The 12,910-nt window shown below is 46.3% G+C and overlaps 1 long non-coding RNA gene across 1 annotated transcript in view; it reads left to right on the forward strand.

Moving 5' to 3' along the window:
- The first annotated feature begins 5,599 nt into the window (after positions 1 to 5,599).
- The window catches only part of LOC108281277, a 23,880-nt gene continuing 16,569 nt past the window's right edge, over positions 5,600 to 12,910 (forward strand). The window contains exon 1 of the long non-coding RNA XR_001815921.2: positions 5,600 to 6,444. This is a non-coding gene — a long non-coding RNA (uncharacterized LOC108281277). The remainder of the gene's footprint in view (positions 6,445 to 12,910) is intronic.

Genomic DNA, 12,910 nt, shown 5'->3' on the forward strand with positions numbered 1-12,910 from the left:
CCAGGCTAATTTTTGTATTTTTAGTAGAGACGAGGTTTCACCATGTTGGCCAGGCTGGTCTCGAACTCCTGATCTTAGGTGATCCACCTGCCTCAGCCCCCGAAAGTGCTGAGATTACAGGCATAAGCCCTGTGCCCAGACAAAAGTTTCTTACATTTTTGTGGAATGAATGATACAAAGAATGAGGAAACCAGAAATTGACTACATAGAAAGTAGCAGGAAAAGACAGTTTGGGATTGGTTTTATTCATGTCATTATTACTTGGTATTACAGGTGAGCATAGGAGAAAACAGTTAAAGCAGAGAGCATTTGAGGGTGAAATGCATATATCCTGTTCCTTCTCTTTTGTTGTGACATCTCTACAGCAGCTTTAAAAGAATATCTGCACTGGCCGGGTATGGTGGCTCATGCCTGTAATAGCAGCACTTTGGGAGGCTGAGGTGGGTGGATCACCTGAGGTCAGGAGTTTGAGACCAGCCCGGCCAAGATGACGAAACCCCATCTCTACTAAAAATATAAAAATGATCTGGGTGTGGTGTCAGGTGCCTGTAATCCAAGCTACTCAGGAAGCTGAGGCAGGAGAATCGCTTGGACATGGGAGGCAGAGGTTGCAGTGAGCCGAGATTGTACCATTGCACTCCAGCCTGGGCAACAGAGCAAGACTCCATCTCAAAAAAATATATATATGTGTGTGTGTGTGTGTGTGTGTGTGTATGCATCTTATAATTTATATTTAATCAAAATAAGATTCATTCGTTCATTCAGTCATTCCTTCTTGGAGATACACTTTCTGCTCCACTCTGGACTGATTGTTCCTGCTATTTTATTCTGAACTTCTCTTTATCATCCTTGGGAATTCCCTTTGCCTTTCTGTTTCCTGCATCCCCTGCCTTCCTCTTTCTTGGCTTATTTCTTTATTCCAGTGGCCCCTAAATTAATCCTGCTTAGGATTTGTTTATTTTTTATTCTTTCACTCTGCCTGCAACCTGTACGTGCTACACTCTAGCAAGCTCATCTTCTAGTCCACATTTTTCTGCCCTCTAACTTAAACTAACACCCCCTTCACAGCTTCTAACAACTAGTGCTTAACTAAAACAAATCAGCATACCCCCAGTGAAGTTCCTCATTAATGGCATAGAGTAAACTGAAATGCCAAGTAACACTACAGGTCAGACACACAAGATTCATAGTTACACTTATTGCTTTTAGAGTCTCAGCCATGGTATCCTGGCAACTGCCAGTGTGGCAGTGGCATCTATTACTAAGCCAATACAAACAGCTGCTTTTAGAAATAATCTGGCCAAAAATATGGAAAGGTGTGCAAGATTATCTCTCCTGGTGAGACCCCCATTCCTGGGAGTTGCTCTTTGACTAGAAAAGACTGTTGCTAATTGTACTCATAGTTGTCCTGTTATTTGTTAATCCTAGGATGCAAAGTTGGAATAAAAGAAAGGACTGCCTCCCCGGCAGACCCTTAGCTGAAGGAATCAGTGCCTGGCAAACAGCAAAGCATGATATTGTTGAAAAGAAAAAGGGGGAGATGTTGATATTCACTTGGGGTGGCTGGCAAAACATTAAATATTAGGAAAAGTTATAGATTGTAATCTCAAACCTTTTGGAAGGCCAAAAAATCTTATTGAGGCATGCTGAAAGCAGCCAGCTCACTAACATTAGCATAGGAAAGAGATAGAGGCAATCAAAGGCCTTTCCAGTTTAAGTCGTTTACCCCACATCCCTTTGTCTCCACTCTTAACTATTTACTCATGTAAGTTTCGTGGTGGGTGGTCTTCTCAGGGGACTATCAAAGGGAAATCACTGTTAACAGGGCTGCAGTGCACTAGGACTGCTATGGCGCCTGGTGGCTGCCAAGACAAACCCACACAGGGAGGTCCTGGGCCTTGGAGGAGGCGTAGGCAACCAGGAAAAGGAAAAAAAGTCAGGGGACAGTTGGGGAGTGTTGGGACAAGTGGGGAAAAACTTGAAAAAGGTGAAAAGGCAAAAGCCTCCAGCCTCAGTCTTTCCAGGCAGTTCCCCTTCCAAGCCCCTGCCAGGCCCCACCCTGATTAGCTTCTGATCCCCTGCCTGCAGGCATTCTCCTGGCAGCCCCAGATCTCTTTGTAGGGGTTTGTCCTGGCAGGCCCCATGGGCCATAGCAGCCTGTGGGTGCTTGGGCTTGGAAGATAAGCAGGGTTAGGCTTGACTGATGCTTGGATGGGGAAACTGAGATGCCTGGGGAGACTGGGTCTGGAAGCTTTTGGCTTCCTGCTCTTTTCCTGCTTTTCCCTGCTCATTGCAACACATCTTAACCATCCCCAGACTCTCTGGACACCATTTCCCTCCAACTTGCGCTCCCAACACGGACTGGGTCCTCCCCATGGTGGCCCATCCTGGCTGACTGCTGCCAGCATAGCAGCCTGAGGGTGCTCCAGCATGGAAGGTGAGCAGGGTAGGTCATGGCTGGGGCTTAGATAACGGACTGCCTGGGGAGTCCAGTGGCTGGAGGCTTTTGGCTTCCTGCTCACTTCCCACATTCCCTTACTTTTGGCAACTCTTCCCATTGCCTTCTGACTGACCCCTCCTTTCTTGCCTACCTGCTCCCCAGCCTTGACCTGGGACTTCACCATGGGGGGTGGTTCCAGCAGCCCTCAGTCACCATAGCAGCCTGAGGGTGCCCCAGCCCAGAAGCTAAGCAGGGTTGGGCCTCGCTGGCACGTGGATATAGTACCACGTGGAAAGACCAAGCTGGAGGCTTTTGGCTTCCTGCTCTTTTCCCACATTCCCCGATTGTCGCAAAGGTTCTCAACCGGCCCTGACTCTCAGACTGCTATGGTGTTTGGGGGCTGCCTAAACAGAGCCCCACGGGGAGGTCCAGAACTGCAGTGGAGCGAAGGCAGGCAGGAAACGAGATCAGGAAGTAAGGGGGCAGTTGGGAAGCACTGAGGCATGCAGGGAAAGTAGAAAGGGAGCTGGAAGCCAAAAGCCTCCAGCCCACAGTATCCCCAGGCGGTTTTTAATACAAGCCACAGCAAGGCCTGACCCTGCTTGGCTTTTGGACTGGGGAGCTCTCAGTCTGCTATGTCGCCCAGTAGCTACTGAAATGGCATCAGGGAAGTCCTGGGCCACAGCAGGGGTGCATGGGGATGAAAAAGAAGGGGTCAGAGAGTCAGGGGTTAGTTGGGAAGCATTGTGACAAGCACAAGAAAGGAAGGGAGCAGGAAGCCAAAAGCTTCCAGGCCCTTATCTCCCCAGGAATTGCACCATCCAAGCCCCAGCCAGTCCCCATCTTGCTAAGCTCTGAGCTGGGGCTACCTCAAGGCTGCTATCAACTTGGCAGCTGCCATGATGGACCCCCATGGGGAGGTCTCTGGCCTCGGGTGGGGGAGAAGGCATGCCGGAAAGGAAGGGCCAGAGAGTTAGCAGTTGGTTGAGAAGCGTCATGACAAGCAAAAAAACGGTGACCGAGTGGCAAACCAAAAGCGTGTAGCCCCTCGTCTCTTCAAGCACTCCCTCACCGAAGCCCAACTGATGCGGGACCCTGCTTAACTTCTAGGCTGGGGAGCCCTCAGGCTGCTATGACGCCCAAGTGTGAGGGGAAGCCATTCATTTCCTGCCTGTTTGCTGGTAGGAAAAGTTAAATAGCAAGAAGCTGAAGTCAGCAGTCAGGCGACTAGCTGATGCCAGCGGCCTTGCTGCAGTGAGGCCTGAGGGCTGGGAATATAACTCCCCTCCTGTAACTGATGTCTTCGTTATCTATAAACCTTGAAAACGTAGCAGAGGAATGCTCTTCCTCTGACCCAGGAACCTGTCCCAGTCACGTACTCCATGTTTGTGCAATCCAGACCCCCCCTTAGAATTGCATCTTCCACCAAGTGAGTTACTGCCTTTGTTCAGCTCCTGTAACCCTTCCCCTTCTTCCCTTCCCACATGCACCAAATATAAATTAGCAAATCAATGAAAGCCAAAGACTGTGAGGTCAGCTGTCTGGCCAATGGGCAATAACACAGTTTCACCTCTCAAAGTTGTAAGCCCTTGAAAAAGGGAAAGGACCTGGTCTTTGGAGAGCTTGATTCTTAAGGCATGAGCCTGCTGCAGCTCCCAGCTGAATAAAAAGCCACTTCCTTTCTCGGTTTGGTGTTTGAGAGGTTTTGTCTGCTGCATGTCCTGCTACATTTTGGTTCCCTGATCGGGAAGCGAGTTTTCGGTTGGTGGACGGCTAGGACAGCCTCCCAGGCAGGTCTGCCCTGCCCTGCAGAGCATCCCCATGGGGGACTCCAGACCACTTGGGCAACGCAGTACTGAGTGTGTGTTGAGTAGGCATTAGAGAGTCCTGGGTAGGCATTAGACCCAGTGGAACGCTTCGCCAGAGCACAGCAAGGCAGGCCCCGTGGTGGAGTGGTGCAAAGGCTGAACACAGAAGGAACTGGCGCTTGGAGTCCAGATGGTCTGGACATCAGAAACACGGTAGGATTAGTCCTGGGAAACTTGCCCGCCACTTTTGGGTGGAAGCATGGCCTGATCATCCATGACGTGCCAATCTGTCTTGGCACTTTGAACTTGATTTTTATCTCTTTGTAACTAACTGGTTTCGGTAATCTTGTTTTCACAGAGCTTGGGTGGTGGGAGGTGTGTGCGTGTGAAAGAGTGTGAAGGGGCGCAATTGGGCTCATCAGCAGCAAAGTGTGGGGGCCGCAGGTCTGTTAGAGTGAGCTGTACACTCTGAGCGAATTGTGGGGCCTGCTGGGACCAGGATTGAGCTGCATAAGGCTGAAGGAGGTGCTCTCACAATCTAGGTATTGTGGGGGGAGTGACGAAGTCTCCAATGTCAAGCAGTGTCTGAAACACTCCTGTGAGGGAAATGGCCCTGCGGGTCAAAAGTTAGTGAACAGCAAGAGTGGTGTGCTGTAACAGGCGGGAGACTGAGGGTGGAGTGCAGAGTTGTAACGTCGAACAGTCAGTGAGCAGCCCCTCTACCTCGTGGGAGTGCTGTTCTCACCCTAACAGAGGGAGATGGGTAAGATGCAGAGTAAACCCACTCCATTAGGAACTATGCTAAAGAATTCCAAGAAGGGATATAGTGGAAATTATGGCATCACCGTAACACCAGGGAAACTCAGAACACTGTGTGAAGTAGACTGGCCCACAGAAGAAGGCCTGGATAGGTCTCTTGTCTCCAAAGCATGGCATAAGGTTACAGGCAAGCCAGGACGTCCAGACCGGTTCCCCTACGTCAATAGCTGACCATAGCTAGTGTTTCCCACTCCCCACCGCAGTGGTTGAGAGGTCAAGCTGCAGCAGTGCTTATGGCAAACGAAAAGGTAAAAAGGAAAATCAGCGATTACAAGAGTTAAACTGCTAACCCTGAGGACAAGGGAGAGCTGGCTGCGCAGCTGTGTGTGGGAGCTGCCAGGTTCGACAGCTAAGATAGGGCAAACGGTGTAACACTGCTAAGCTAGTGTAACAGCAAGTGAAACTGCAAACTTAAAAACAAAAAGAGAAAGAGAAAGAGGGAGCACTTGGTGGTGACCCAACCCGTGGCCCCTTTGTCCAGCAAGACAATAAATATAATTGGGGCAACCGGAGTTTCAGAAAAACAGACATTTTATCTGCCACAGACCTGCTCTATGGGAGGCCACAAGATTATACATCAGTTGTTGTACGTGCCGGACTGCCCTCTATCCCTCTTGGGAAGAAACTTGTTAAGCATACTAAAAGCTGCTATCAGGTTCACTAATAAGGGCTCCCTGCAGCTCAAACTGCCTAAGGCATGGATTATCACGGCTCTCACAGTCCCTTGGGAGGAGGAATAGAGACTCTTCCTGACTGAGCCGGGTCGAGAATTAACCGCTGTGCTGGCCAAGGGATGGCCATGAGTCTGGGCAGAAGACAACCCTCCAGGGTTGGCAGTAAGCCAAGCCCCGGTGGTTATCAAAGTAAAGCCAGGGGTATTCCTAGTCAGACAAAAGCAGTACCAGGTTCCAAGGGAAGCTCTTAAGGACATCCAGGTCCATCTCAAACACCTGAAAGCCTATGGTATTATAGTACCTTGCCAGTCTCTTTGGAACATGCCTCTCCTGTACATCCGCAAGCCGGGGACCAAGGACTACTGACCAGTGCAGGACCTGTGCTTGGTCAACCAAGCAACTATGACCTTGCACCTCACTGTGCCCGTTCCCTATACGTTGCTAGGGAAGGTTGAGGGTGTTCCTGCGTGTGTCCATCACAGCTGTGTGAAACCTGCAGCACCAGACACCTGGGAAATAAAGCCAGATCTCCGTAACCCATGCAAGATCACCTTAAGGAGAGCTGAGACAGCAAGCCCTGCTCCAGTCACACCCCGGAAGCTGACTGGTCTACGCTCGGCCGAAGCATGAAGACTTCCAGTGTGGGACCAACATTCCTTTCTTCAAACTATGGACTTGTGCCCGTATACATCAGATCACCAAGGTAGGGAAAAAAAAATTACTATGGTCCTGCTTTTCTATAGCTATTATAAATGCAAAGAAACCCTAAAAGGAACATGCTTATATAATGCTACTCAGTATAAGGTGCGTAGTCCCGGCGATGGGCAGCCTATGTTTGTTACAGACCCTCTAAACCTTCCTTATTTTGGCTACCTATAAAAACTGGGGAATTACTGCTTTTCCCTGTTTATACCTCTCGGGATAAATAAAGCCTAGCCATAGGCAATTTCAAAAAAGATAGTGGCCTCCCAAGATACTAATACAGTACTGTGGAACTGCCACCTGGGCGGAGGAAGGCTCATGGGGTAACCGTACCCCAATTTACATGCTCAATGGAATCATTCAATTATAAGCTGTCTTGAAGGTAACAACCAATAACACTGACAAAGCTTTAACTTTTCTAGCTCAACAGATAAAAATGCAGATAAAAAAATGCTATATATCAAAATCAGCTGGCCTTAAACTACCTACTGGCAGCCAAGGGAAGGGAGGGGTATGTGGAAAATTCAACTTAACTAATTATCTGCAAATAAATAATCAAGGTCAGGTAGTTAAAAACATTGCAAAGGACACGCCAAAATTGGCACATGTGCCAGTGCAGGTTTACCATAAATTTAATCTTAGGTCTATGTTTGGACAATGGTTTCCAGCTATGGGAGGATTCAAAACCTTCATCATAGGTGTGCTGCTAATAATTGGGACATGCTTGCTCCTTCCTTAATTGTTAGCCTTGTTTCTGCAAATAATGAAAACTTCTATTACTGTGGTCCAGCAAAAGACCTTGGCACAGGTGTACTATATGAATCACTATCCGTCAGTTCCATGGGAGAACCCAGACAGTGATAATAAAGGTGAGAACTCCCACTAAAGGTATAGTGAGAGTCGCAAAGGGGGGAATGTGAGGGAAAGCCATTTATTTCCTGCCTGTTGCTTACTGGCAGAAAAAGTAAAACAGCAAGAAGCTGACCTGTCCTTTGCAGTCCACATTCAGAAGGTCTCATTTCCATTTCCAGTTACATAAGTATCAGAGTCCCAGTGTGGATACAAAGTCTTCCAGAAATGGGGAACCCAGATTCGCTAGTCAAGCTGTCCCTCGCAGATGAACTAAAAATAATAATTAGTAAAGCATTAGCAGTATACTGGCTGAAAGCGCAGGCTTTCATTCAGACAGACTGGAGTTTGAATCCTGGCTTTTCTACCATGAGATGTCGGGTGAGTGAATTAACAACCTCTTTGGTCCTTTGATGTCTTCACTTACGGTCCAAAGGTAGGAATGGTACCTACCTCATATGGCTGCTTTGAGGATTAGGTGAGATCATGCTTAGAAGATATTAAGCACTAGAAAGCACTGGAAATTGCTAGCTATTATTCTCATATAACTCTCATAATTACCGTCATTTGACACACAAATTGCCTGAAATCCATATGGTCACTGTGGCAGATTCCACGGATGGGTCCACACAACATCTGCTTTAACCATTTCTAAAACCTACAGTGCCTGGACTCTTTTGTAGCTAGGGTTCTGCCTATGACCCAGTTCTGCCCAGCAGATGCCTATGTGCTCCAGGAAGATGGCAGTCATTTAAGTGAAGTGGCAGCACATGTAGGTGGGTCCGTCTTTTCACAGACATGGCTGTGAAGGAGCTCTGAGAGAAGCTCCAGCGTCCAGCCCCTAGCATCACAGGTACTGACTGGTGAGCAGCAGCAGTGCGGCTTCTGTGAGAACAGTCCTGTTCATGGCTGGGCATTCCCGCTGGGGTTGTTTCTGGCTGTGCGTTATCCTAGCTGTTTCTCTGACACTGCTGGAAATCCTGTAAGCTACCTAATACCCTGCTGTCGTCCCTTTCTATTGAAACTAGCTAGAGTGAATTCTGTGGTCTGCAACTAAGAACACAGTAATTATCAAAACAATCAATATGGTAATTATCAGAATAATCCTTATTACTATAGCATAAACATTTCTTTACTAGTCATATTCAGCTTACTAAGGGATAAATAAAAGTATGTACAAAAACCTTGCCCTTGCCTTCCAAATGCATTTATTCTAAAATATACTACGAGACTGGCAACCTGTTGTGTGTTTTTAAAAAGGCTTTATTGTCTGTGGCAGCAGAAAGCCTTTTCTGAGGAACTAGCGGAATGAGCTGATTGAACTTGAATCCTTACAGAAAAGAATCCTCACTTGGGTCTTTACTGAGGATGACAGGTGCGCCTACCTGGCACAGTGTTCTCTGGAAATTATCATGGGAGAGTTGAAAGGTGCACCAGAAAGCCAGTTTATGTGTATAAGTACTTGGGTCAGGATGTTGCATATAGTCATTAATGTACTTACTTATAGGATGGTACCCAGGGATGTGCTCACTACAATGAGAAGAATGCCTTGAAAGAAGTAATTAACAAGAGCATTGAGATATCTCTCCAGACAGATTTTGAATTAATAAAAAATGACTGCGTGATGGGTACAGCCCTGGGTGAAGTGTGGCTTCAGTTTTACCAGTTTCTTATCTGTTTTCATTGTCATTAGTAGTTTTAAAAATATAACGTCAAATTCTTTCTCCTTACAAAGACCGCTCCTTTTTTTCAGACAGGCTCTCACCCTGTGGCCCAGGTTGGAGTGCAATGGTGTGATCTCGGCTCACAGCAACCTCCACCTCCCAGGTTCAAGCAACTCTCCCACTTCAGCCTCCTGAGTAGCTGGGGCCACAAGCGTGCACCACCACACCCAGATAATTTTTTTGTACTTTTAGTAGAGATGGGGTTTTACCAAGTTGCCCAGGCTGGTCTTGAACTCCTGGCCTCAAGCGATCTGCCTGCCTTGGCCTCCCAAAGTGCTGGGATTACAGGTATGAGCCACTGCACCTAGCCACAAAGATCACTCTTACGGTGTGTTTTTTGAGTAACTGTGGCCCCAGTGGCAACTCTCTTGTCATTTTTATTCAATGCCTAGTTTCCCATTTTCTCCCTTATATGCTTCTGGCAAAATATAATGACCTGTTCAAAGCATATCAGAGAACTTGTCACAATGCTAATAGGCAGAACGGTTAAGTGCTTAAGGTATTGTCTGTCTTCTTCAATGAAAGAACACAGAAAATGCTGACCTCTGGCTTAGTCTGTCAGTTGGCATATTAGTTTCCTGTGGCTGCTGTAACAAAATGTCACAAATTTAGTGGCTTAAAATAACACAAATGTGGGTGGGTGCAGTGGCTCACACCTGTAATCTCAACACTTTGGGAGGCCAAGGCAGGTGGATCACCTGAGGTCAGGAGTTCGAGACCAGCTTGATCAACATGGAGAAACCTTGTCTCTACTAAAAATACAAAACTAGCCGGGCTTTATGGTGCATGCCTGTAATCCCAGCTATTCAGGAGGCTGAGGCAGGAGAATCACTTGAACCCGGGAGGCAGAGGTTGTGGTGACCCAAGATTGCGCTACTACATTCCAACCTGGGCAACAAGAGCAAAAGTCTGTCTCAAAAAAAAAAAAAAAAAAAAAAAAAAGGGAAAAAACAATACAAATATATTATCTTACAGTTCCAGAGGCCAGAAGTCCAACATCAGTTTCACTGAGATTTAGCCAAGTGTTTGCAGAAAAGGCTCATTCTGGAGGCTTCAGAACAGAATACATTTTCTTGCCTTTTTCAGCTTTGCAGGCTGCCTGCAGTCCCTGCCTCACGGCCCCCGCCTCACATCACCCCAGCCTCCTGTTTCCATGGTCACATCTCCTACTACTTACTCTGACCCTCCTGCCCCCTCTTATAAGGACCTTTGTGATTACACTGGGCCCACACGGATAATTCAGGATTGTCTTTCCATCTCAAGATCCTTAATTTAAATCATCACATCTTCAAAGTCCCTTTTGTCACATAAGCTGATATTCACAGGTTCTGGGGACTAGGGATTACTCAGCCTACTACAGGTGTCAGGAAAGCGAGTTCTAGCTTCCAAAGTCAATGAGGACTTACTAGAAGGTTACATAGAGAAAATAGTAGGAAATTAATAAAACCAACAGGCATTTGAGATACAAGGCAAATACCTGGTTATTTACTGTCTTCTCAGCAGAAGATGCCTTTTGCTGCAGACTCTAGACTTCTCTCTTTATTGTGACTGTCTTGACTTCCTCTTCTGTCTGACTGATGACTCTGATATCTCTAGCAGTCAAACTGGGTCAGCGAGAACTGTTCTGTAGAGGGCACCCTTTTCCTGCCAGTCTCTTGCATGAGGACATCTCATTGGCTGTGTCTAACCTACAGATGGCAGCTTTTGCATCAGTCACTAATCCTTGGTCCACTCAGCTTCGGCCAGGAAAGCTGGGCCACAAGATGCAAAAGGTGTACAGGAACCACGGGCCTTTGTCTTTGAAAGGCGCTGGGAAGTTGCAAGCATTCTGTGATTGTTAGACTCTTCTCCAAAACACTGTCAGTGACTGCAGAGTTTGAGCAAAATTTTTTGCTTCCTGATTTTTGAAACTGGGATGTTTATAGGTGCTTGTTACGAGTGGATTTTGATTAATGTTTATAAAGTATGGTATTCTGGCTGGGCGTGGTGGCTCACGGCTGTAATCCCAGCACTTTTGGGGTCGAGGCTGGCGGATCATGAGTTCAAGAGATCGAGACCATACTGGCCAACATGGTGAAACCCATCTCTACCAAAAATACAAAAATTAGCCGGGTGTGGTGGCGCACACCTATAGTCTCAGCTACTTGGGAGACTGAGGCAGGAGAACTGCTTGAATCCAGGAGGCGGAGGTTGCCGTGAGCTGAGATCGTGCCACTGCACTCTAGCCTGGTGACAGAGTGAGACTCTGTCTCAAAAAAACAAAACAAAACTATATATATATATATATATATATACACACACATATATATATACATACACACACACACACACACACACACACATAGTATTCCTTTTTTTTTTAAATAAAGGCGAGGTTTCACCATGTTGGTCAGGTTGGTCTTGAACTCCCGACCTCAGGTGATCCTCCCGCCTTGGCCTCCAAAGTGCTTGGATTACAGGTGTGAGCCACTATGCCCAGCCTATAGTATTCCTAAGAAAACAAATTAGAAAATAAAGAAAATAAAGAGTGTTTTGGAAAGCTAAAGGCTTGCCATCATAGCCTGTAGTCTAATCATAGACTGTAATTAATTATAGGAAAAGACATACATATCACCAAAGGAAGTCTTCTAGGTCAAAAGTCTTTATGGTACTTCAAATTATGTAAAGCAACACACTGGAATTCCCAAGCTCTGGGTCATCCACAAGAAAAAAAAAATAGCTCATATGGCTTTCAGAAACCATTTTATAAATGTCTACTCTTTTTGATAGAGGAGATCTAGGAAGGGAGAGAAGTAATCTGGAGTGCAGCACAGAATTAAACTGACTTCTCTTTAATGGAGGCATAGAGCCTGTTACACTGTAGATTCTTGGATCGTGCCAGATAATCATAGGTTCAGCCACTGGATTAGTCATATCATGAATTTCATAATCGCCGTCTAATTGATACAGACCTTTAAACAGTCCTTTCTCCTGGAAGCCAGCTTATTGCTGGGATTAAATGAACTTAAACTCTGCAGAAAATGGAACCAACTTTTCACTTGGCTCACCTTGGCAGTAATTAGGAGATTTCTAGGAATTGGCACTCTTCCTCGCCAAGCTGTCTAAGTGGAAACAACCAGATTGTCCTTAAGAATGCAAAGGTTCTCTCTCCAAGTGAGAGCCCAGAGCAAAGGTAAAGGAGAAAGTATTTAATGTTCAGGCTGTTAAAAAAGTAATTAACTGATTGTACCGTATGTATTTCCACTGCATAAACACCAACATTTAATTAAGCCATTACACAGGTCAGGCACATCTAACTCTAGCTTGAACTCTGGGCCCAGAAGGACTGTTCAAATCCCAGCTTGGCCACTTGATCTTTGGCAGATGGGACCAACAGTGGTGCATGTTCCATGGGAATGTTGTGCTGATTAAAAGCAGATGAAATTCACATGGCCAATCATGTGAGTGGGAGCCTTCATTAAGCCTTACCTACTTTTTGCTATTCGTTGTTCACTCTCACTACTCCAAATCTCCAAGCCCTATCCAGAGGCATGTCACACTCAGAACCCACCTCAAACCACCAGGCTACCTATCCCTTTTTTGAAACCCAGTTTTGGAATCTTTTTGGTACTTCTTTGGGCTTTCCAACCTTCCAGTAACACTTTCTAACACCTAAACATAAATCTGGAGTTTGGCTTTTGATGATATCTTCTCCTCCCCTATGTTCAAAGCAACTTTCTTTTATTTAAGAGTCTCCTATTTCCCTCCAATTTTTCATTCCTGGTCTTCTCTTTCCCTAATTTTCTCTCTCCAAGGCCAGAGATTGAGGAGGAAATTCCCATCAAGTTTAGAAAATGTGAAATGTGTTCAGGCTGGGGGAAGAAGAAAGGGAAGAAATTGTACCTTTATGATTCC

Source organism: Cebus imitator, unplaced genomic scaffold, assembly GCF_001604975.1.
Source record: "Cebus imitator isolate Cc_AM_T3 unplaced genomic scaffold, Cebus_imitator-1.0 Scaffold223, whole genome shotgun sequence".
NCBI lineage: Eukaryota > Metazoa > Chordata > Mammalia > Primates > Cebidae > Cebus > Cebus imitator.